Source organism: Sarcophilus harrisii, chromosome 1 (genome assembly GCF_902635505.1).
Source record: "Sarcophilus harrisii chromosome 1, mSarHar1.11, whole genome shotgun sequence".
Classification (NCBI taxonomy): Eukaryota; Metazoa; Chordata; class Mammalia; order Dasyuromorphia; family Dasyuridae; genus Sarcophilus; species Sarcophilus harrisii.
The window spans coordinates 109,292,379-109,318,732 of record NC_045426.1 but is presented as its reverse complement, the minus strand read 5'-3'; the positions used below and the strand labels follow the sequence as shown (position 1 = coordinate 109,318,732).

The window sequence follows — 26,354 nt, the reverse complement described above, 5'->3', positions numbered from 1 at the left end:
GTCTCTCCAGGCCTTTCTGAAATCATCCTGTTGGTCATTTCTTACAGAACAGTAATATTCCATAATTTTCATATACCACAATTTATTCAGCCATTCTCCAACTGATGGACATCCATTCAGTTTCCAGTTTCTAGCCACTACAAAAAGGGCGAGGCAATCTGTTTTTGTTTAAGTACATATTTTTAATGGATTTTGTCTTTTGTTCTTATATTAGTAAGTTGGGATGGGAGGGAAAGGGAAAGGATTTTTACTTATTGAAAAAACATTTTCCCTAAATATCTTCATGAAGCAGTTATTTTGGTTTGGGTATATAGGTCAGATTCCACAACAAAACGATTACATTGGGGATGAGATATTTGTATAGCTGTCTCTTTCCCCCATGTACCACCATTATATTTCAAACAAGTTTCTTGTCTACAGCAAGGACATTCACTTCTAAGTCTGACATAACTGAGTTTTATTATTCAGGCCCTGAGAGCGCTCACTCACACCTGTGAAAAGGAGACTTGCCCCCATTAACTCTGCTCTCGTGGGAATCTCTGTCCAGGATGTCTTCATATCTTACGCGAATGCTTGGTTTTCTTTAAAACAAAACAACAACAAAAAAGTCGCCCTGTGTAGCACTCAGGGAAGATGACGATGAGAATCCCAGGATGGCCGATCAGCAATCCAGGTCACCACTTGGCCGTGGGAGCAGAACGGCCCCCAAGACAAGTCCCCACAGTTCTTGGGCCCTCTTCTCTGTCAAGTGAATCCCTTGTGTTGCTCCTCCTCCTTTAGGACCTCTGACCATCAGCTCAGATTCTGGAGTAACAAGGTGGATTTTTAGTCAGAGTCTGAACTCTCATTGGACTTAGATTTTTGCTTCCTTTTCTTTTTCTTCTTCTTCTTCTTCTCCTTCTTCCTCTTCTTATGTTTCTCCTTTTTCTTCTTTCTCTTATGCTTTTCTTTACATTCTGAGGAGCTGGAAGTACTGCTATCTGAGTAGTAGTAGCTAGAATCCTCTAGCAGCTTCTTTAACTGGTGTATCCTCACATCTTTTTCATGACGTTTATTCTCCCTTATGATGTCATACATGGGATCTTCATGTGCTACTCTGAATTGTTCCAATTTCTGATTGCCTTTGATAAAGAACGGGCACTCTTTGTCACCTGTTCTGTGTCCATACCGTTTACAGCGCCAGCATTGCATAACCTTGACTTCCTTCCCCAGGGGCATCCAGAGGCCTTTAGTTGGAGTGTGAGCCAGAAATTCTCTGGCATGTTCATTGCCCGGGACATCCAGTATGCAGTCTTCTGGCTTGGTCTCATCTTCCTTGATAAGTTCTGGGGGAGGTTTTTCATAAAAGGACTCGAGGTACAACAAGCTGCAGCTTGAACTCTACCCAGCTTCCCTCACAATCAGCACTATAGATCAAACTTCTGAAGTTATTGTGGAGTGACAGAATTCAGAAACATTCAAAGTGCAATAATTTTCCAGTTGAAGATATCTTGGAAGGACTTCAGGAAATTTCTGCCTCATTTGGTCAGGGGGAAATGAAATCCAGTGCAGGTACAGTGTAGGGAGGATCAGCAGAGGATGACCCAGCAAATGTTATGTAATTGGAGCTTTTTACCATAATATGAAAGCCTTGGCTACTTTGTCCTGGTTCAGAAGGCCAGTGGATCATCAGATTAGCTATGAAACCTCAAATACAGAAGGCAAATTGTGAGTCCCTGGACTTCAACATAATAAGTGCAAGTTGACTAGGCCTACTAGGAAAGGACTATAGATCTAGCTTGGTCAGTTAGAGACCCTTTTCCCCAGGGCAAAAAAAAAAAGCTTGGAAAATTCTCTCTAACAAGAACCATATCATCATCTCAATAGATTCAGAAAAAGAATTTGATAAAATTCAACATACATTTCTATTAAAAACACTAGCGAGTATATGAATAAATGAATTTTTCCTTAAAATAGTCAGTAGCATCTATTTAAAAGTGTCAGTAGGCATCATATGTAATGGGGATAAACTGGGACCATTCCCAATAAGATCAGGAGTGAAACACGGTTGCCCACTATCACCATTACTTTTCAATATTGTGTTAGAAATGCTAGCTTCAGCAAAATGGGATGAAAAAGAGATTAAAGGAATTAGAGTAGGTAATGAGACACCAAATTATCACTCTTTGCAGATGATATGATAGTATACTTAGAGAACCACAGAGATTCTACTAAAAAGCTATTAGAAATAATCCACAACTTTAGCAAAGTTGCAGGATACAAATTGAATCCATATAAATCATCATCATTTTTATACATCACTAACAAAATTCAACAGCAAGAGATACAAAGAGAAATTCCATTTAAAATAATTGTTGATAGTATAAAATATTTGGGAATCTATCTGCAAGGGAAAGTCAGGAATTATATGAATAAAACTACAAAATACTTTCCACACAAATAAAGTCAGATCTAACCAATTGGAAAAAAAATAATGATTTCTCTTGGATAGGTCGAGTGAATATAATAGAGATCACAATACTACCTAAACTAATCTGTTTATTTAGTTCTATACTAATCAGACTCCCAAAATTTATTTTAATGAACTAGAAAAAACAAGAACAAAATTCATCTGGAAGAACAAAAGGTCAAGACTTTCAAGGGAACTAATTAAAAAAAAAATCAAATGAAGGTGGCCTAGCTATAGTAGATCTAAAAGTTTTATAAAGCACTGGTCACCAAAAGCTTTTGGTGTTGATTAAGAAATAGACTAGTTGATCAGGGGAATAGATTAGGTTCACAGGACGAAATAGTCAATAACTATAACAATCTATTGTTTGACAAACTTAAATATCCAGCTTTTGGGATAAGAATTCACTGTTTGACAAAAACTGCTGGGAAAATTGGAAATTGAAGCTAGGCATTGACCCATGCTTAACACCGTACACCAAGATAAGATCAAAATGAGTTCATGATCTAGGCATAAATAATGAGATTATTAATAAATTAGAAGAACATAGTATAGTTTACCTCTCAGACCTGTGGAGGAGGAAGGAATTTGTGACCAAAGAAGAACTATATATCATTATTGGCCACATGATAGAAAATTTTGATTATATCAAGTTAAAAAGTTTTGTACAAACAAAACTAATGCAGAGAAGATTAGAAGGGAAGCAATAAACTGGGAAAACATTTTTACAATCAAAAGTTCTGATACAGGCCTCATTTCCAAAATATATAGAGAATTGACTCATATTTATAAGAAATCAAGCCATTCTCCATTTGATAAATGGTCAAAGAATATGAACAGATAATTTTCATAGGAAGAAATTGAAACTATTTCTAGCCATATGAAAAGATGCTCCAAGACATTATTAATCAGATAAATGCAAATTAAGACAACTCTGAGATAACACTGTCAGATTGGCTAGAATGACAGAAAAAGATAATGCTGAATTTTGGAGGGCATGTGAGAAAACTGGGACATTGATACATTGTTGGTGGAATTGTAAATGCATCCAACTAGTATGGATAGCAATTTGTACCTATACTCAAAAAGTTGTCAAACTGTGCATACCCTTTGATCCAGCAGTGCTTCTACTAGGCTTATATCCCAAAGAGATCTTAAAGAAGGGAAAGGGAGCCATATGTGCAAAAAATGTTTGTGGCAGCCCTTTTCATAGTGGCTAGAAACTGGAAATTGAATGGAAGCCTATAAGTTGGAGAATGGCTGAATAAATTGTGGCCTATGAATGTTATGGAATATTATTGTTCTGTAAGAAATGACCAGCAGTATGATTTTAGAGAGGCCTGGAAAGAATCACATGAACTGATGCCAAATGAAATGAGCAGAATCAGGAGATCATTATACACTTCAATAACAATACTATGTGATGATCAATCCTGATAGATGTGACTCTCTTCAAATATGAGATGATACAAATCAGTTCCAGTTGTTCAGAAATGAAGAGAACTAGCTATACCCATGAAAGAACCATGAGAAATAAGTGTGGACCACAACATAGCATTTCTATTACTTCTGTTATTGTCCACTTGCATTTTTATTTTCCTTCTCAGATTATTTTTACCTTATTTCTAAATCCGATTTTTCTTGTGCAGCAAGATAACTGTATAAATATGTATACATATATTGTATCTAAGATATACTTTAATACATTTAATATCTATTGGACTACCTGCCATCTAGGGGAGGGGGTGAGAGGAAAGAAGGGAAAAGTTGGAACAGAAGGTTTTGCCTGGGTCAATGCTGAAATATTACTCATATATATGTCTTGTAAATAGAAAGGTATAATAAAAAATAAAAGAAAAAAAGAAAAAGTCTATATAACCACCCCTCACAAAAAACGAGCTAAACATAGAATAAAACAACAACAACAAAAAGAACTATGTTTTTTTAAAGATTAAATTTTTTACATACCCTCATTCGAAGATGATATATGTAAACCTGAGGAACTCCATTTTTTGTCAGGGCAGATGAATTTAATATGATAATCTAAAAAAGAAATTGTGATAGAAAAGGGATTGGGTGGGGAGAAGAGGAAAGGGGAGGTAAAATTCATTAATTTCTATCAAATTAATAGGCACAAAAGACCTATTACATTTGAGAGAAAGAAGGGAGGGATATTGGCATTGTTTGAACTTTAATCTCATCAGATTTGGCTCAAAGATACAGCTTAGTGTAGAAATTTGTCACACTTTATAGGAAAATAGAAGAGAAAGAAGAAAAGAAAAGGGTGAAGGTATTAGAAGTGAAAGCAGAAGAAGAAGGAGAAATAAGAATGAGAATTGTAAAAGTGGAGGATAGACTGAGCAAATTGATGGTCAAAAGGAAAACATCGTTAAAAAGGGAAAGGGTGAAAGTAGAGAAAAAGTGCAAATTGGGGAAAATAGGATTATGGGAAATATTGATTTTAATAATCATAACTATGATGGGTGAACTCTCCCATAAATTGAAAGTGGAAAGGAGAATGCATTAATTCCAGAATCCTACAATATGTTGTTTATACGAATCACATTAGAAGCAGAGAAATACATAACAGAGTGAAATCAAAGGCATAATGCATTATCTATTATGCATGAGTTGAAATTAAAAAAAAATAAGGCAGGAATAACAAACCTTTTCTCAGATCAACTAAAAGTAAAAATCTAATTAAAAGAGAAAAGGAAGGAAATCACATCTTGCTAAAGAGAACCACAGATATAGAAATAATATCAATACTAAACATATATATATATCATTTGGAATATCATTCAAATTCTTAAAGCAAAAGCTAAGTGAATTCCAAGAAGTAGACAGCAAAATTATATCAGTGGGTGAATCTCAGCATCCCTCTATCAGAACTAGATAAATCTAACCACAAAATAAACAACCAAGAAGTAAAAGAGATGAATAGAATTTTCTAAGAGTTAGTATGATCTATGTTTGGAGAAATTTTAAGGGGGATAGAAAATAATATACCTTTTTCTCTTTTAAATTTTTTTTGTGTTTTTAATACACATTGCTTTATGAATCATGCTGGGAGAGAAAAATCAGAGCAAAAGGGAAAAACATTGGAGAGATTTAAAAAAAACAAACAATCAGAAAAAAGAAGTGAATATATCATGTACTGATTTACATTCAATTTCCTTAATTCTTTATCTGGATGCAGATGGAAATTCTATTGGGATTGTTTTAGATCCCTGAAAGCAATCTGAGAAAAACCAAGTCTTTCATTATTGATTATCACACACTCTTGCTCTTATTGTGTACACTGTATTCCTGGTTCTGCTTGTTTTATTCAGTGTCAGTTCTTGTAAATCTTTTCAGACCTTTCTGAAATCAGCTTGTTGATCATTTTTTACAAGATAATATTCTTTTAACTTCATATACCACAACTTGTTCAGCCTTTACCCAAATGATGGGCATCTACACATTTTCCATTTTTTTGTTACCACAAGAAGAGCTGTTACAAACATTTTTTGCACATTTAACCATATGTTAAACATGGTTAAATTAAAAATTTGCCATGAAGATGAACAGAGTTTTTAAAATTTGTATTACTCTAATCAATAGTAATTTAGAGCATTTTTTCATATATTTATGGATTACTTTAATTTCATCATCTGAAATTGTCTGTTCATATCATTTAACCATATGTTAATTGGGAAATTACTGATATTCTTGTAAATTTGACACCGTTCTTTCTATATTTTAGAAATGAGACCTTTATCAGAAATACTGCCTATAAACATTTTTCCCACCTTGATATTTCCCTTTTAATCTTGTTTCTGTTGTTTTTGTTTGTGTAAAAACATTTTAATTTAATGTAATCAAAAGTTGTCCATTTTACATTTCATAATGTTCTCTAGTTCTTTTGTGGTTATAAATTCCTTCCCATTCTCCAAAGATCTGTAAGGGAAATCATCCCTTGTTCTCCTAATTTATTTATAGTATCATCCTTTATGCCCAAATCATATATCCATTTGAACCTTATTTTGGTATGGGGTATGAGATGCACTTTCTCTCTACATATTATTCTGTAGGTTTCTGACATATTATTTCCCAGTTTTCCCAGCAAGTTTTGTCAAATAATGAGTCCTTATTCCAGAAGCTGGAGTTTGAGGGTTTATAAACTATTAGATTGTTATAGGCCTTGACTGTTATGTTTTATTTATCTAATGTATTCCACTGATCCATTACTCTATTTCTTAGTAAGTGGCAAATGATTTTGATGTTTACTGTTTTATAATATAGTTTCAGGTTTGGTACTGTTGAGCCATCATCCTTTCTTTTTCTTTTTATTAATGAATTAATTTCCATTCGATATTCTTGAGCCTTTGTTCTTCCAGATGAATTTGGTTATTATTTTTCCTATTTCTATAAATGTTTTGGTCCCTTAATTGTTATGACCTGAACAAGTAGACCAATTTAGGCAGTACTGTCATTTTTATTATATTAGCTCAGCCCAGGATGAATAATTGATATTTTCTCAATTGTTTAGATATGGCTTTATTTATGTGAGAAGTGTTTTATAATTATGTACTTAGTTCTTGGATCTATACTTTTTCTAAGTAGTACATGGTACCTACAAAAAAATAAATAACTGTATATTAGGGCATAAAAACCTCACAATCAAAAATAGAATGTCAGAATTAGTAAATGCATTCTTTTCAGATCATGGTGCAGTAAAAATTACATGCAACAAATTGGCCATGGAAAAATAGACTAAAATTTAATTGGAAACTAAATAATTTAATCCTAAAGAATTACTGGGTTGATGATCAGCAGGATGATTTCAGAAAGTCCTGGAAAGACTTACATGGACTTATAATAAAGGATATGAGCAAAGTTGGAGATCATTGTATAAGGAAACAGCAAGATTATATGATGATCAATTCTGATGGATGTGAGTCTTTTCATCAGTGACATGATTCAAGGTAGTTTGAATGATTTTGTGTTGAAGAGAATCATCTACACTCAGAGAGAGGACTGTGGGAACTGAGTGTGGATCACAACATAATATTTTTATTCTTTTTGTTATTGTTTGCATGGATTTAGTTTTCTTTCTCATTTTTTTCCTTGTTGAGCTGATTTTCTTGGGCAGCATATTTTTGAAAATATGTATAAAAGATATTCACATGTTTGACAATATACTGGATTACTTGCTATCTTGGGAGGGGATGGGGGAAAGGGAGAGAGAAGAAATTTGGAACACAAAGTTTTGCAAGGGTGAATGTTGATAATCATCTATACAATACTTTGAAAATAAAAAAGCTGTAATACTAATAATAAAAAAGAATGAGTCAAACAATAAATAATAGAAACAGTCAATAATTGTATTCAAGAGAATGAAAATAATGGAACAACATACCAAAACTTATGGGATGCAGCCAAAGCAGGTCTTATGGGAAATTTTATATCTCTAGATGCTTATGATAATATAATAAAGAGAATATCAATGAATTGGGCATGCAACAAAAATAGCTAGAAAAATAAAATTTAGCCACCTGAATTAAATTCCAAATTAAAAATTCTGAAAATCAAAGGAGGGGTTAATAAAATTGCAAGTAAGAAAACTATTGAACTAGTAAACAAAACTAAGAGTAGGCTCTATTAAAAAAATAGATAAACCTTTGGCTAATTTGGTTAGCAAAAAAGAAGAAAACCAAATTACTACCTTCAAAAATGAAAAGATTTAACTTACTACCATTGAAAAGATAATATAAGCAATAATTATGACTTTTGTCTAATTTTAGGCTAGTAAGTGTGTGATAATCTAAATGAAATGGATGAATACTTGCAAAAATATATTGTTCAGATTAAAAGAAAAGAAAATGAAGTATTTAACTGGTCCAATTTTAGAAAAAAAAATAAGTCATTAATCAACTTCCTATGAAAACATCTGAGGGCCAGATGAATTTACAAGTGAATTCTATCAGACATTTAAAGAACAATTAATTCCAATACCATATAAACCATTTGGAAAAATAAATAAAGAAGAAAACCTATTAAACTCCATAAATACCTTATGGTATCTTCATATATATTTGGAAAAATAAAATATCATTTAAAAAAGAAGTGGATGCTCCTTTTTTTCCCAGAAAAGGAACAGATAAATGAATAGTATTCTGTATGATGTTTTTCCTTCCTCAGGTACCTTGTATATTATCCCAGAACTGGGTATAATTTTCAGTGACAGAGAATCACTATGTTTTTATGCATTCACATGTTAAGATAAGGTTATTCAGAAATGACTTTGGCAGCATTTCTAATGCAATAACTTCAGACATTTCTCTAATCCTCCTAAAGAAATATTGAAAAACTAGACATGATGACGTTGAATTACTAGTCCATTTCTTAACAAACCTGTAATTTGAAATAATTCAATGGGAAGAATTTGCTTTCCCATTCCCATGAAGTTTATATTTTTAAATCTCTTATCTTTTGTTGTCTGCACTTATAATTAAATGATAAGAGTTCTGGTAGAAGTTTCTGTTGAGCTATGTAGCATGAGTAAATGAAAATCGTCTATAAAATTCCAAAAGAAGGCAATAGTTGTTAGTCAAATTTTCTTCAATCCCTATAAAAACTTGTTTATGATTCAGAAAATGTTACCATTACCTATCTTTATGTCTATCTAAATGTTTTATGGAGAATTAATTGGCAATAGGGCTCAAATAAAATGTAGCAAACATATGGAAGAATAGCTTTAGCAGTTTTATCAAAGTACTTTCAAAAATATACTCAAAGGAGCTATATGCATGCTTTCAACAATATTCAGAATGTGCACATTGTATTTGTACTATACTTGGCACAATTAAATGAATATTTCAACTAATACAAATAAAATTATTATCACATATAGGAATTCTCTTCTCTGAAGCCATTACTCCTTTTAATAGAAAAAACACTATGAAAAATCAATATTCTACTTGTAAATGTCAAGTTATTGTTGGATTTTGTTCATTTTTATCATTTATAGTTTTCTTAATAAGATGCAGTTCTATATTAACTCACAGCATATAACAGAGTAATAATCTACCAATTTTGATATCATTCAGCTGTTCTTTTCCTTCTCACAACTACTACTCTAGTTCAAGCTCTCATTACTTTCTGCCTGTGAGTGCATATAAATAGCAATCATTTCTGCTTTCCCTAAAAACCCTGATGGTTTTCCCCTCTCAGAATTTTTATTCAGAGTTTTTTTGGACTAGGTGAAAGAGGCGAGCGATTCTTTACCTCAATTGCTACCGAGTCTTAATTACTTAATGGTGATGCACTAATGGATGCAGCCTCAGTCAAACTGAGACCTATCAAAAATCTTAGCTTAAAAAGGCCAAGGTCTCCCATTTCATTCTGGGTTATCTACAGTCTTCTTGAGCTATATATTGCCATTCATGACTCTTTTTTTTTTATTTTGTTGAGGCAATTGGGGTTAAGTGACTTGACCAGGGTCATAGAGCCCAGATGACTCTTAAAAGGAAAATGAAGCAGGTAACCTTGTACAGCCCTCCCTCACTTAAATCCAGTTCCCCTGGATATCATGGCACCATCTCTTCAATACCATGTTCCTCTTCAAGAATGATAAATAGACAACTTCCATTTCCATTTTCACACAGCTACTGAATTAATCTTCATAAAGTTCCACTTTACATCATCTTACTGCTACTAAACCTGCTTTAGATCCCTCAAGTCTACAGGAGTATAGCTATAGCCCACTGCAAAAAGCACATTGGCTCTTGAATTAGAAGAGCTGGATTAAAATCTTGTCTTCAACTATTACCATTAATTTAATTACCATTAAAACTTTTTCTAATTGTGTGTGCTTCATTTTTGTTATCTACAAAATAGAAAGTCTTGAAAGTCCTACACTACTTCATTTATGGTATTATTGGAAGATTCTAATGAAAATAACCAAGTAATATGTTTACAAATGATAAAGCTCTATCACTGAATTTCATATATCATTTTCATATACCATATATCAAAAAGAACAAAATCAAAAACTATTTCTTTATTTGAAATTGCAGATCTTTTCCAGTCTAGTCTTATTCTACCTGTTCAGGTCTACTTCATCATTTATTTTAGATATAGCTTTAACTCCTTACAATCAATCGATAACAATTTATTAACAAAAAATAAATAAATAAAAGTGCCCACATGAGAAATGAAAGAAAGAATGGTAAAATCCTGGAAAATTCATATGAGCTTACCATGAGCTTAGAAATACCTTCTTTTCACTGTTGCTGAAAGTGCCTTAGGCTTTAAATATTCATGACCAAGGCACAGTGATTCTTATTTATTCCAGTTGTGTCCAGAGGTGAAGAAATCATTCATTCACAACATGGACATAATGCAGTGTGATGGGAAAGATCCTGAGAGCCACCCTCACCTCTCCTTATGCCCTGTGTCTGAAAAAAAATATTCTTAGTTTTGGTTACTTTTGTTTGTCCTTTTCAGTTCTAAGAACTGAGTTAAAGTATGAAGCAAATCTTATTCTCCTGTCCAGAGACAGAGATGTTATATGGCTAATCATGTCTTAAGATGCTGGAGGGATATAATTATATGTTTGCTTTCTTTTTATCTTTCAAGTAAATATTCCTCTGTAAAAGCTAATCCATTAAGTGGTTCAATGAGGCATGGGGATCCTGGATCCCCTTGAATTGTGGACGAATATAATTGATGGGAGCTTTATCTAATGATAAATATGAGAGACATCCCAATGTTATTATGATTCCTAAAAAATCCTGGGGAATTCTGAACCATAACACACTTGATGTTCAGTTAGTGCAGGAGCAGAGAATCCATGTTACTTAAGCCATTGAGAATACAAAACAAAGATTGTGCTAACTTTATTGTCAAAAAAATATGTAGTCCCATAGATAGTATAAGTGTGTATATGCAAATACAAATTATATATATATATATATATATATATATATATATATATATACACCTATATATATGTGGGGGAGTATACATAATTAAAATAAAGGCCATATTTGTAAGATAATGGGATAATGGGATGGTAACTTGAATAATCAGGAAAGGTTTCACTTAGGAAATGATGCTCAATTGGTCTTGAAAAAAAAAAGGATCATATTCCAGCTATGAGGGATAGAAAAGTCTGCATGTGGAATGGTTTTTGAAGGTGGGCGATAAGAAAGTGTGTTTCAAATAAGTTTAATTAAAATTGTCTCCAGGACATCCAAGAGGAGGTGCAGCAACAATGGCAGAGTAAAGGCAACAACTTGCCCAACCCCTCCCCCAAATTGCTCCAAATCCCTTTAAATAATGACTAAGAAAATTTTACAGCATCAGAACACCCAAAATGTTGGAGTAGAACATTTCCAGCTGAAAGAAAATTAGAAACTCAGCAGAATAGATCTGTGACCCTAGAGTAAGAGTCCTAAGGCAGGACATGTTGGCACAACCCCAGATCCAGCCTCAGCCTGACCTGGGCTCAACCTTTAAATTAATGGCATTACCTATGGTGTTCTTCCATAGGTCATTCTTCCCAGAGACAAGAAATAGGACCTGGAAGGTCAGCATAAAAGGTCTGTAGAACCAGAAAGGGATTCTAGCGCATAATCCCAGTGCAAGTTTGGCCCCAGATCAAGCCCAGAACTTAGCCTCAATAAGATAAAACTTCTGAATCAGCAGTAGCACTACAGGTTTCTGGATCTCTCAGTCCAGGGACACAAGGGAGGAATCAAAAACTCAAAGGAAACAGTCTGTGGCAATAGGATAGGTGTCAGGTGTGCATACCCAGAGCAACTCCTTCAGCCAAGCCTCAGGCAGCACATTAGATCTTACACCTACCGTAGGATGGAGGTACACCTAACAGCTACAGGGTAGAAAATATTGCTTATAATCAAAATTCCTAGAAAGATTTCTCGAAATGACTGTACAAAACCCCTGAAGCTTGGGATAATGAACTCTCCACCCTGAAAATAGAGCTCTATTTTAACAAAAAGTTAAACAGCCAAGTATTAGTCTAGGAAAATGAATAGTAAACAAAAAAAATTCTGACTATTGAAAATTATCATGGTGACAAGGAGTATCAAAACACACACTCAGAAGATGATAATGAAATCAAAGTTTCTATATCAAAAAACTTCCAAAAAATAAGAATTGAGTTCAGGCCATGGAGGACTTTAAAAGGGATTGTGAAAATCAAGTATTAGAGATGGAAGAAAAATTAGGGAAAAAATTATGAGGGTTACAAAAGGAAATTTAAAAAAAAGTAATGAAGAGAAGAATGCTTTAAAAAATTGGTGATTGAGAAAGTTGGTACAAAAACTCACAGAAGAAACTAATTTCTTAAAAATTTGAATTGTGCTAATAGAAGCTAATGACTTTATGAGAAATCAAGATAAAATAAAGCAAAACAAAAAAATGAAAACACAACAAAAATATGAAATGTCTCATTGGAAAAAAAATAACTGATCTGGAAAATAAATGCAGAAGAAGGGATTTAAAAATTATTGTTCTACCTGAAAGTTATAATCAAAAAAGTGCCTGGACATTATCTTTCAAAAAATTATCAAGAAAAACAGTCCTGATATTCTAGAAGCAGAGGGTAAAATAGAAAGTGAAAGAATCCACCTCCTGAAAGAGGTCCCAAGATAAAAACCCCTAGGAATACAATAGTCAAATTGTGAAACTCCCAGATCAAGGAGAAAATATTGGGAGCACACTTGAAGAAACAATTCAAGTACAGTTAATGGAGCCACAGTCAGAATAACACAAGATTTAGTAACTTCTACATTAAAGGACTAGAGGACTTGGAATATGATATTCTGAAGAGCAGTAGAGCCAGGATTGCATTCAAGAATCACCAAAAAGTACAATCCTTCAGGGGAAAAGGTGGTCAATAAAAATTTTTCAAGCATTTGTGATGAAACTAGGCTGAATGGAAAGTTTCATTTTCAAATACAGTTCTCTGGAGAAGCATAAATAGGTTGTCAGGAAAATTATATTCATAAGGGATATAATAAAGTATATCAGTTTACATTACTACATGGGAGGATGAGATTGGAACTCATTGGAATATTCTTATTATGGCAATTAGAAGGACTATATATAGACAGAGGGCATAGGTGTGAGTTGAATATGAAGGAGTAATATCTTTTTTCTTTTTAAATGATGAAATTAAGGGGTGAGAGAATGGAGAAGAGAAATGGAGAAGCGTAATGGTGCAAATTATCTGAGGTAAAAAGAGGCAAGGAAAAGCTTTTATAGTGTAGGGGAGGAGGAAGGAGAGAAAGAGAGAGAGAGACAGAGAGAGAGAGAGAGAGAGAGAGAGAGAGAGAGAGAGCAAATGAACCTTACTCTCATCAGAATTGGCTCAAATAGTAAATAACATACATATCCTATAGGGGTATAGAAATATATCTTACCCTTCAGGAAAATAGGAGGGGGATGGGATATGGAAAGGGAGGAGAGTGATTAAAAAAAATAAAATATAGGAGGAATGAGTGGTGAATAGCAAAATACTTTTGAGGAGACGCAGGCTGAAATGAGAGAAAGAGTAAATGGGAGGAAATACAATTAGCAATAATAATTATAAAAGTTTTCAGAGCAAGTTTCTCTGACGGAATATTATTGTTCTCTGGCAAATGAGAGCAGGACATTCTCTGGAAAAAAAAAAACTGGAAAGTCCTGTGTGAACAATTTGAAATATACTGTATACAAAATAATAGCTATGTTCTGGGATGACCAGCTCTAAATGACTTTGTTATTCTCAGTAGTACAATTATCCACAACTACTCTGAAACACTTACGATAAAAATCCTATCCATACACAGAGAAGGAAACAATTGAGTCTCTATATAGAAGGTAGCATTCTCTCTTACTCTCTCTTTTTTTTTAATCATTTTTTTAAATTAAAGCTTTTTTTTAATTTATAAAACATATGCATGGGTAATTTTTCAACATTAACCCTTGCAAAACTTTCTGTTCCAAATTTTTCCCTCTTTTCCCCCAGCTCCTTCCCTACATGGCAGGTAGTCCAATACATGTTAAATATGTTAAAATATATGTTAAATCCAATGTATGTATACATATTTATACAGTTATCTTGCTGCACATGAAAAATCGGATCTAGAAAGAAAGTAAAAAGACCTGAAAAGGAAAACAAAATGCAAGCAAACATCAACAGAAAGAATGAAAATGTGATGGTGGGGTCCACACTCAGTTCCCTTAGGTCTCTCTCTAGGTGTATATTGCTCTCTTCATGACTGAACAACTGGAACTAGTTTGAATCATCTCATTGTTGAAGAGAGCCATGTACTTCAGAATTGATCATTGTTTAATCTTCTTGGTGCCATGTATAATGATCTCCTGGTTCTGCTCACGTCACTTAGCATCAGTTCATGTAAGTCTCTCCATACCTCTCTGAAATCATCCTGTTAGTCATTTCTTACCCAACAACAAAGTTTCATAACATTCATGTACCATAATTTATCCAGCCATTCTCCGATTGGTGAGCATTCATTCAATTTTCAGTTTGTAGCCACATGCAAAGGGCTGCCAAAAACATTTTTGAACATGTTGGTCCCTTTTCCTCTTTTAAGATCTCTTTGGGATATAAGCCCACTAGAAACATTGCTGGGTCCAAGGGTATGCAAAGTTTGATAAGTTTTTGAGCATAGTTCCAAATAGTTCTTCAGAATCGTTGGATCCATCACAGTTCACCAACAATGTATCAGTGTCCCAGTTTTCCCACATCCCTTCCAACATTCATCATTATCTTTTCCTTCCATCTTAGCCAATTTGACAGGTGGGTAGTTGCAGTGATTTTCTTCTTTAAAATAATAATGATTCTCTCTGGGAATAGGTTTCTTGAGGAGGTTTTCTTGGAGCCAGCCTTAGTTTCAGTTACAAGTAATATTTACTCCAAATGCAGCCAGGTGATAAAATTCAAATGTTTATTTTCTCCTTCCTTGGGCATTTCTTAGAGGCCTATCTCTCTGCTTGGTTCCAAGAGCCCTTGCAGATTGTCCCTTGCTTCTGCTTCTGCTTACTTCAGCCTCCAGCCAGCACCAAGGTGAAAGTTGGAAATGAATCTCACTCCACTTCTGAGAGTGGGCTTATGGGTTTCCTCCCACTGTGCTTTCTGGTCCTAAGAGCTTTAAGGGAGGTGTGAATTCACAAAGCCACAAAGTTAACTTTGTGAATCTCCCATATTTGTGAACTCCATTGAGTAAAGGTGTGAACACAAGCATTGTTTCTCAGTTCCATTTAGGACCTTGTTTCTTCTGGCTCATAACATCTCCTTGTAGGATCAGATCAATCATATTGAATCATGCTAAATTAGATAATTATTGTCTCTATCAACTCTAATAACATAACAGTTTGTAAAGATTCCAACAGGTAGTGGTATCTCAGAGTTGTCTTAATTTGCATTTCTCTGGTCAATAGTGATTTGGAGCACATTTTCACATGACTAGAAATAGTTTCAATTTCCTTATCTGAAAATTGTCTGTTCATATCCTTTGACTATTTATCAATTGAGAATGGCTTGAATTCTTATAAATTTGAGTTAATTTTCTATATATTTTAGAAATAAACCCTTTATCTGAACGTTTGAATGTAAAAAAAATGTTTTCCCAGTTCATTGCTTCCCTTCTAATCTTGTCTGCATTAGTTGTTTGTACAAAAACTTTTTAACTTAATATGATCAAAAGTATCTATTTTGTGATCAATAATGATCTGAAAGGTAAACTATCCTATGTTCTTCTCATTTATTTATCATTTCATTCTTCTTGTATAGATCATGAACCAATTTTGACCCAATCTTGATATATGGTGTTAGGTGAGAGTCAATGCCTAGTTTCTGCCATACTAGTTTCCAATTTTCCTAGCAGTTCTTGCCAAATAGTGAATTAATATTCCAAAAGCCAGGCTCTTTGGGTTTGTCAAGCACTAAATTACTATAGTCATTAACTCTTTTACTATTAGCCTATTTATTCCTATATTCTCTATTGTTTTTTATAGGAATGGGTGTTAGATTTCAACAAATGCTTTTTCTGCATCTATTGAAATTCTCATATGATTTTTGTTAATTTGGTTATTGATATATTCAATTAGGCTAATAGTTTTCCTAATATTGAACCAGTCCTGCATTTCTGGTGTAAATCCTACTTGATCATGGTGTATTATACTGGTGATAATTTTCTGTAATTTTTTACTAATATTTTATTTAAGATTTTTGCATCAATACTCATTAGGGAGATTGATTTATAATTTTCTTTCTCTGTTTTTGTTCTACCTGCTTTAGGTATCAGTAGCATGTCTGTGTCATAAAAGGAATTTGGTAGGACTCCTTCATTCCCTATTTTTTCAAATAGTTTATGTAGCTTTGGAGTTGATTGTTTCTTTAAATGTTTGGTAGAATTAACATGTAAATCCATCTGGTGCTGGGGATTTTTTCTTAGGGAGTTGTTTTATTTCTTTTTCTAAAATGGGACTACTTAAGTAATCTATTTCTTCTTTCGTTAATCTGGACAATTTTTGTAAGTATTCCTCCAATTTACTTAGGTTATCAAATTAATTGGCATTAAGTTGGGCAAAGTAACTCCTAATTATTGCTCTAATTTCCTCTTCATTGGTGGAACATTCTCCCTTTCCATTTTTGAGAAAAATTATTTGATTTTCTTCTTTCCTTTTTCTAATCAAATTATCTAAAGGTTTTTCTATTTTGTTATTTTTTCATAAAACTAACAGCTTTATTTATGAATTCAACAGTTTTTTTACTTTCAATTTTATTAAGCTCTCCTTTTATTTTTAGAATTTTAAGTTTAGTATTTGATTGAGAAACTAAATAATATCATCCTAAAGAATGAATGGGTGAAACAGCAAATTATGGACAAAATTAATAATTTAAGCCAAGAGAACAATAATAATGAGACAAAATCCAAAATTTATGAGATGCAGTCAAAGCAGTAATAAGGGGAAATTTTTTTATCTCTAGAAGATTACTTGCATAAAACAGAGAAAGAGAAAATCAATGATTGAGTTTGCAACTAAATAAGCTAGAAAAAGAACAAATTAATACTCCCTCAATCAAATATGCATATATGTTTAATATTGATATTACATCATTATCTGTTCTACCCTTTAGTCAGATATAGTTTCCTTCTTTATCTCTTTTAATTAGATCTACCTTTGCTTTTATTTGATCTGAGAAAAGGATTGCTACCCCTGCTTTTATTTTTTTTTCCTCACCTGAAACATAATAGATTCTGCTCCAGACCTTTACCTTCACTATGAATGTATTGCTTTGCTTTAAATGTGTTTCTTGTAAGCAACACATTGTAGGATTCTAGCTTTTAATCCAATCTGCTATCTCCTTCTGTTTTATGGGGAAGTTCATACCATTCATATTAACAGTTAAAATAACTAATTCTGTATTTCCTGTCATCTTATTTACCCTAGGTTATGCTTTTTCTCTTTCCTATCCCCCTTCCTTCCTTCTTCCCCAATATTTTGCTTTTGATGACTACCTCCATCAAACAGTGTTCCCCTTTAGAGCTCTTCCTCCTTTTTTACCCCTTTCCCCTAATTCTTCTGTTTTCCCTTCTATTAGTCTTTCCCTTTCCTTTCCCCTTTCCCTCCCACTTCCCTATAAGGTGAGAAAAGTTTCTCTGTGAAACCAAATATATCGATTCTTCTTAGGGCTTTTTGAATTTTAAAGTAGATTAAAACCTAATTTTTCTTTCCCTAAATAATGGTTTCTTTGCTTTTTTGGGGAATAATTTGCCATTTTACCTCCTTTTTTTTTTTCCTCTGGTTTCTTTTCATAAAAAAAAATTATATTGGTTCCTAATAACCCAAAAAAAAATGTTCTCCAAAAGGTTTTTTTTTTTTACCTTTTTGTTTCCTTGGGTTCGTGTTTTTTAATTAAATTTTATTCTTTGCTTTTTTATTAGAAAAGTAAATTCCCTTTTTAATTTTTTCCCTGAAAATAATGATTTGCTAACTTTTCTTCTGGGAATAATTCCTTTGCTTTTTAAATAATGGTTCAGGCCCTTAATTCATTAACTGCTAATTCTGGGAATTCAAATTTTCCTTATAAATTTTAAATTTTTCTTTCTGGCTCTTCTATTTTTTCCCCTTGGGTATATTCTTTTACCCTTTCTTTATTTAATTTTGCTTTCTTTCAAGGTGTTCTGGTTTCTTTTTCTTTTTTTTTTTTTTTTTTCTTTTTTTTTATTTAATAGTTTTTTACCAAATATACTACGGGTAACTTTAAGATTAACAATTCCAAACCTCTTTTCAATTTTTACCTCTTTTACCCCCCCCCCTCCCCTAGTCTCATAATTTAAATAATTAAAATAACTTGATCCTAAGTATACAACCAAAAATTATTTTTTCAAAAAGTCCTTAATTTTTTCTCTTGTTGTAGGAAATAAAATCAGGTTGCTAAAATGGGATAATTCAATTAATTTTTTATCATCTCCCGAGTTCTTTTCTGGGTGTTATTCGTTCATTACTGCTTTAGAATAATTTGGTTACTTGTTTGGGGTGGCCTGATCCTGGATAGTCTCTCAGTATTTTGTTTTTTGGTTAATATCTCCGGGTTGTCATTTACCACATCAGTTTTTTAAGTCTTCCAGGTTTCTGAAATCTCCTTTTTTTTTTCAAAAATAATACCTAATTTCTATAACAATTTTTCTTTCAACTGTGGAATCTTCAGTTTTTTCTACCCCAAAAACCCTCCAATTGGCAATACAGGTTTTTTTTTAAATTCTTTGGGATATAATCCCATATAACCTGCTAAAAAAGTCAATTGAAATTTTTTGACAATTCCAAAATCAAAATGGGGTTGTTCAATAAAAATGAATCAATGTAGTTTTCCCATCCCCTCCACAATATATTATTTTCCTTCATTTAGCCAATTAATGTTTGGTATCTTGGTTGCTTAATTTGCTTTCTCGATTAATAATATTAGATTTTTTATATATAGAAATGTTTCATTTCTTCATCATTCTTTTAATCCTTTGCCTTTTTCTTGGAAATCTTGATTTTTAAAAAGGTTATTCCATAATTTTAAATAAACCTTTTTCAGCCTTTACTGTAAAATATTTTCCCAGTTTATTGTTTCCCCTTCTAATCTTTCTCTTATTTTTTTTGGGTCAAAAACTTTTCAGGGTATAACCGTTTTCTTTTTGTGATCCAAATGTTGTTCTCTTTCATAAAAAACCTTCCCTTCCACATCCCCTAAACATCCATGTTCCTTAATTTAAATAACTTCTTTATCTGGGTCTTTGAACCCATTTTGACCTTATCTTTATAGGCTTAATAGGTCAATCCCTGGTTTCTGCCATATTAGTTTCAATTTTCCCAGGAATTTTTTATAAAATAATTCTTATAAATATTTTGGGTTTTCAAAGACTTTGGTTGTAATTTTTCGTTTATCCCTTCCTAATCTTTCCCTGCAATAATTTTTTGTACCAAAATTTTGGTTTGTTATAGTAATTTTAATTGGTACATAAGACCTCATTTGTTTTTTCATTAATTCCCTTAAATTCTTGACCTTTTGTTTTTCCATATAATTTTTATTTTTCTAGGTCATTAAATTTGTTTTATCTTTGGTATGGCGTAAATAAAATAATTGTTTTAATAATTTTCATTTTAAATTTTTTCCCCTTAAGGCTTTAAATTTTCTTGGTTAATCAGACTTAATTTGTTGAAAAAGTTTTCTGTAATTTTCCATAAATTTCTATTTTCCCTTGCAATAAAGGGTTCCTAAATATTTTTAATTTACAGTAGACTTTTGAATTTTTTTTTAAATCTATTTATTTTGTTAGTGTTTAAAATGTGTGTTTGGGTTTATTTTTTAAACAAAATTTTAAAGGGTTTTAGATTATTTCTTCTTTTTAACAGATCTTGGGGTTCTCTGTACCTCATGTTGGAAAGGTATAATTTGGCTTTATTGTATTTTTTCCCTTTAATCTTTTCTTAACTTTTTCAGCTAGGTTTCTAATACAATATTAAATGAAGGTGATTGGGCCCTTGTTTCCTCAATCTTTTGGAATTTGCATTTGTCTCCTTCTATGATGTTCGTGGTTTTTTGATGTGTGATTTTTTAAGGAAAATCCATTTTCCTAACTCTCAAGTGTTTTTTAATGGAATGGATGTTGGATTTTATCAAATGCTTTTTCATCTATTGAGATGATCAAGGTTTTTTAATTTGGTTATTGACATGGCCAATTATATTGATAGTTTTTCTAATATTAACCAGCCCCTGCATTCCTGGTATAAACCTACTTGATCATAGAACTTGGAGATGATTTTCTGTAGTCTTTTTTTAATATCTTATTTAAGTTTTTAGCATCAATATTCATTAGGGAGTTGGTCTATAATTTTCTTTCTCTGTTTTCACCTACCTGGTTTGGGTATCAATACCATGTCTGTTCTAGAAGGAATTTGGTGGGTCCTTATTCCCTATTTTATCAAATAATTTATATATAACTGGGGCCAATTGTTCTTTAAATGTTTGGTAAAATTCACATTAATCCATCTGGTCCTGGGGTTTTTTCTTGGGATTTTTAATTGCCTGTTCTATTTCTTTTTCTGAAATGGGACTTTCAACAATTTCTTCTTCCTCTGTTGTCTGGGAAGTCTGTTTTTTGGAGTGTCATCCATTTCCTTGGTTATCAAATTTATTCGCATAAAGTTGACAAAAAACTCCCTTATTATTTCTCTAATTTTCCTCTTCATTGGTGGAAAGTTCTCCCTTTTCATTTTAAGACTACTAATTTCATTTTCCCCCTCCTTTTTCTAATCAGATTTACCAAAGGCTTATCTATTTTATTTTTTCATAAACCAACTCTTGTTTTATTAATTAGTTCAATAGTTTTTTTACTTTCAATATTTTTTAATTTCTCCTTTTTAATTTTAAATTTCCAATTTAGTATTTGATTGGGGGTTTTAATTTGGTCTTTTTTAGTTTTTAGTTAAGCCAATTCATTAATCTTTTCTTTCTTGTTTTATTATAAGCCTCTAAGGATATAAAATTCCCTCTTATTACCGCTTTGGCCATCCCACAAATTTTGGTATGATGTCCATCATTGTCATTATCTTAGTGAAATTATTAATTGTATCTATAATTTGCTGCTTCCCCAATCATTCTTTAAGATGAGATTGTTTAGTTTCAATTACTTTTGGTCTATTTCCCTAACTTTTTTTTGAATGTAGTTTTTATTGCATCATGATCTGAAAAGCATTTACTATTTCTGCTTTCTTAAATTTTAGTCTTTATGTCCTAATATGTAATTTTGAATGGTTCCATGAACTGCTGAGAAGAAAGTATATTTTCTATCTCATTCAATTTTCTCCCAAGATCCAACATACCTAATTTTTCTAATATTCTATTTACTTCTTTATTTCTTTCTTATTTGTTTTGTGGTTTGATTTGTCTAGTTCTGAGGTGCAAGGTTGAGATCTCCTACTATTTAAGTTTTGTTGTCTATTTCTTCTTGCAACCTCTTAACTTCTCCTTTAGGAATTGGGTGCCAACCACTTGGTGCATATTTTTAATATTGATATTGCTTCGTTGTTTATCTGCCCTTTACGGATGTGTTACCTTCCTTTCTCTTTTAATTGTAATTTTACTTTTTCTTGATCGGATAAGGATGGCTCCTCTTTTTGACTTCACCTGAAGCATAATAGATTTTGCTCCAGCCTTTTTACTTTTACTCTATGCATCCCCCCAAATTGTTTCTTGTAAACAACATATTGTAGGGTTCTGACTTTTGATCCAGTCTGCTATCTGCCTCCTCTTTTGGGGAGTTCATCCCATTTACATTTAATTAAATTTAAATCTGTATTTCCTGACCCTTAACCCCAGATTGTGCTTTACTTTTCCCTCCCCAACCCCTCTTTCCCCCTTTTTAAACTTATTCCCCTCTTGTTCCGATTTATCCTCTTTATAATCCTCCTCCCCCCCTTTGAGTCTTTCCCCCTTCCTTAACTCTTTTCCCTTTTCCTCTCCCGTTTTTTAATGGGGGAGAGAATTTTCTCAAAACAAATGTCAATTATTTTTTCTTTGAGCCAACTCGAGAAGTAAGATTCACAATGTTCCTCCCCTCTAAATTCCTGATATGATAATTTCCTTGCCTCTTTTGGGATTGGTTCCCCTCTTTTATCCCTCCTTCCCACCTTATTCTGCCATCATCCCCTTTTCCTTCACTTCCCTTTTTTTATGTTATATCAGTACAATCAAATTATACATGTTTCTTTTTTTATATCCAACAAAATACAATTCTCAAGAGTTATTTTTACCTTTTCTGCATCTCTTGAGTTTATTCTTGGGAATCAAATTTTTGTTTAGTTCGGTTTTTCTTAGAAACAAAAATTCATTTTGTTTCATTAAATCATCTTCTTCCCTGGAAGAAAATGCTCAACAGCTGGGATTTATTCTTGGCTGCATCTGTTCTTGTGCCTTTCGGAATATCATATTCCAGGCCCTTCTTTCCAATTGAGCAGCCAGATCACAATAAGGTGATCCTTATTTGGCACCTCGGTATTTAAATGGTTTTTGGCTTTAAAATTTTTCCTTAATCTTTAAGTTCTGAAATTTGCCACAATATTCCTTGGGGTTTTTATTTTTGGGTTTCTTTCAGAAGGTGTTCGATGAATTCTTTCAATCCCTAAAACCTTCGTTCTTTACATCTGGGCAGTTCTCTTTGATGATTTCTTGTAAAATGTATCTAGGCTCTTTTTTTTCATCATATTTTCAAAAGTCAATAATCCTCAGATTATCTCTCCTAGATCTATTTTCCAAGTCTGTCTTTTTGCAAGTAGATAATTCGTGGTTTTCAGTTTGTCATTTTTTGTTTTTGATGATTCTTGCTGTCTCAATGAATATTAGTTTCAATTTTCAGTTCTAATTTTAAAAATTATTTTCTTCAATAGCTTTTTTTACTTCTTTCTTTATATGTCAATTGGTTTTTTAATTTTGTTTTGGTCTGGAATTTTTCCATTTACTAATTTTTTTTTTTAGTGAATTATTTTCTTTTTCAATTCCAGATCCTACTTTCTTGCATTCTTTGTCTTTTCCAAATCACAAATCCTCTTTGTGTAATTCTTTATTTTTTTCAATTCGTATTTCAGGAAGTTGTTGCTCTCTTGTAGGCCTCTTTCCTTTCCCATTTTCTTCTAACTCTCTTTTGAGACTTTTAATGGCCTCTTCTTGAGGCATTCTGTAAGGAGGACAGTCTGATGCATTTTTTTGCTGTTTGGGTCTCTTCAGGTTTGTGACCTGTCTTTTTCTGCATGAAGCTGTCGATTGTTCTTTTTCATCTTTTTATTCATGTTTTAAAGCCTTTGGGTGGTCCTACAAGGGGTTACCAGCTTCCTCTGCAGAATGGAGATGTAAACCGATTTCTGGCTCCAAGGTATGGGAGTGCTCTGTGTGGGATTTTCCCTTCTCCCAACGGGGAGGTGGATTCAGCACTGGCCGAGCTTCAAACTGCTTAGTAGGGCTGGTGGATTATCGTTTGCCCTAGGCTAGAGACTAAGTGGTGAAATGTCCCAGGCCTGAGCCTCTTGTGGGACTGTGGTTTAGCAGCGCTGCAGTGAGCAGCCACAAACCTGGGTTTCTCTGCCTATCTCGGCCCCAAAACTCTTGGCCCCAAGCCAGGCTCCCCCCCAGATTGGAGGCTAACCCGGCTGCGTCCCCTCTTTGGGGATCCCTACCCAAGGAAAAGCCCCTGCGGGTTGGGGTGGCGTTTGCTAAGATTGTGCCTTCACCCTCGGTTTGAACCTCCCTCGGAACCTAATTTCTCTCCCAGTCTCCGATCCCCCTCCCCGGCCAACCTTTTTTGGCGAGACTGGATTTTTTCGCTGGTGGTTGTTTCTCTTCTTATCTTTCAATTTTAGCAGTCAAGACTAGAGGGCTCGATATAATATTGATAAAGAGCGTAAGAGAAGAGCTTAGAAAGACGCGTGTGTCTTCTCCGCCATCTTGGCTCCGCCCCTGCTGGATTCTTTCAATGGCTATTTTACCTTCTGATTCTAAATTAGCAGGGAAGTTTTCTTTTATGACTTCTTGTAAGATAATGTCTAGGTTCTTTTTTTCATCATGGCTTTCAGGAAGTCCAATAATCCTTAGATTGTCTCTCTTAGATATATTTTCTGGGTTAGTTGTTTTTCCTAGGAGGTATTTCATATTTTCTTCTTTTTTCATTTTTTTTTTGTTTTTGTTTGACCGATTCTTGAAATCTTATTGACTCATTCACTTCCATTTGTTCCAATTCTAATTTTTATTATTTTCTTCAGTTATCTTTTTTAGCTTCTTTTGCAATTGCCCAATTATTTTTGTTGTTGTTGTTGCTCATTGCCTTCTTTGACCATTTTTTCCCCTTCTTGCTTGCAGCGATCTCATTTCATTTCCCCATTTTTATTCTAACTTTATTTTAAGATCTGTTATGCAATTTTCAAAGAAAGTCTTGTGAAATGGGGACCAGCTCATGTCTTTCTTTCAGGCTTCTTCTGGAGTGGCTTTGTCTTTAAGAACCTCAGGATTTGAGGGTTTTTTTTTTTTTCTTGCTCCAAAAAAGTTGTCTATGGTGAAAATTCTTTTTTGTTTGTTTGTTTTTTATTCATTTTTTAAAACTTGAGGTCTGTTCAATGCAAAGGAGCAACAGCTGCTTTAATTTGTTCTGGGGCAATTTTGATTTCCAGTGCTGGGTAATGGTGGTTAAGTCTGGCGTTCTTTCATTCCATTCTTTTGGGGCTCATTGGTTTACAATTTGTCTTTTACAAAAGGCAAATCTGTCTGTAACCAGGACAGAATGACCTAATAGGCCCACAGAAGATTCCTAGGTGTGTGGAAACTACCACACTCTGACTCTCCCTTCAGTCTTTTTGCCCTGATATCCTTATGCTGTGGTCTGGGTTTTGCAAACTGTCCCCCTGTTCTATTAAAACAGATCTGTTCTGAAGTTCTTCCAAGGTACCTTCTTCCAGAAATGTGTTGTACTCCAAATATCTGTGGATTCTTTGACTTCAAAACCAGTTTAGACGCTTAATCTGCTCTTAGTTTGAGAGAAGGTTAGAGGAAGTTACAGAGTCACGTCTGCTCTCCGCCATCTTGACTCTGTCCTGGAAGTCCCTGTCTTTATTTTTCAAGGACATCCAAGTTGAAATCGCCATTTGGAAATTTGAATCTGCAGCTCAGAAGAGATTTAGATGTATTATTTATCTGTGAGTCAGTAAGATAAAATGATTAATAGCCCCACCTAAGCTGATGAAAGACAGAAACTTAGAGACCTATACATGTAGTTAGAGAGAGACAAAACTATAAAGAGAGACAGAGAAAAACCAGGACAGAGTGCCTGAAGAAGTCACTCAGAAGGTGTAATATGGAAGCTAGAATATTGGCACTCCCTAAACATTTTTTGTACTATGAAAACTTTCTTTATTTTCATTCCTTTTTTTGTGCTGCTTTGCTTTTTCCTGGTATGCCTCTCTTCCCATAATTACCTGTCAAAACTTCCCTATTGTTTCTCCTTCTATTAAGGCCCAATTCAAATATCATTTCAGATGTAATCCTACAGACACCTATGTATTAAAAATCATTTTATTTTTTAAAGCTTCTTTTTTTTGCTGGTACTTTCTGAAGCTTCCCCTGATATATATATATATATATATATAATATATATAATATAAAATATATATTTTTTTTTCTGGAAACTACCAATGATTTAATCTACCTTGAATTCAGTAAAGCACTTTGTCTATAGTTCTTCTTTTGTGCTTACCACAACTTACCTTGCATCATATCTATTTGTGATCATACCATATCCATCTTATTAAACCTTTAGCATCAGGAAGATCTAAAGCCTAGAATCTGAAGTATAGC

General features: G+C 33.2%; 1 pseudogene; it reads right to left on the bottom strand.

Annotated features, from left to right (window-relative positions):
- Nucleotides 1–259: 259 nt before the first annotated feature.
- Nucleotides 260–25,645, bottom strand: LOC100917575 (annotated as a pseudogene).
- Nucleotides 25,646–26,354: the final 709 nt, after the last annotated feature.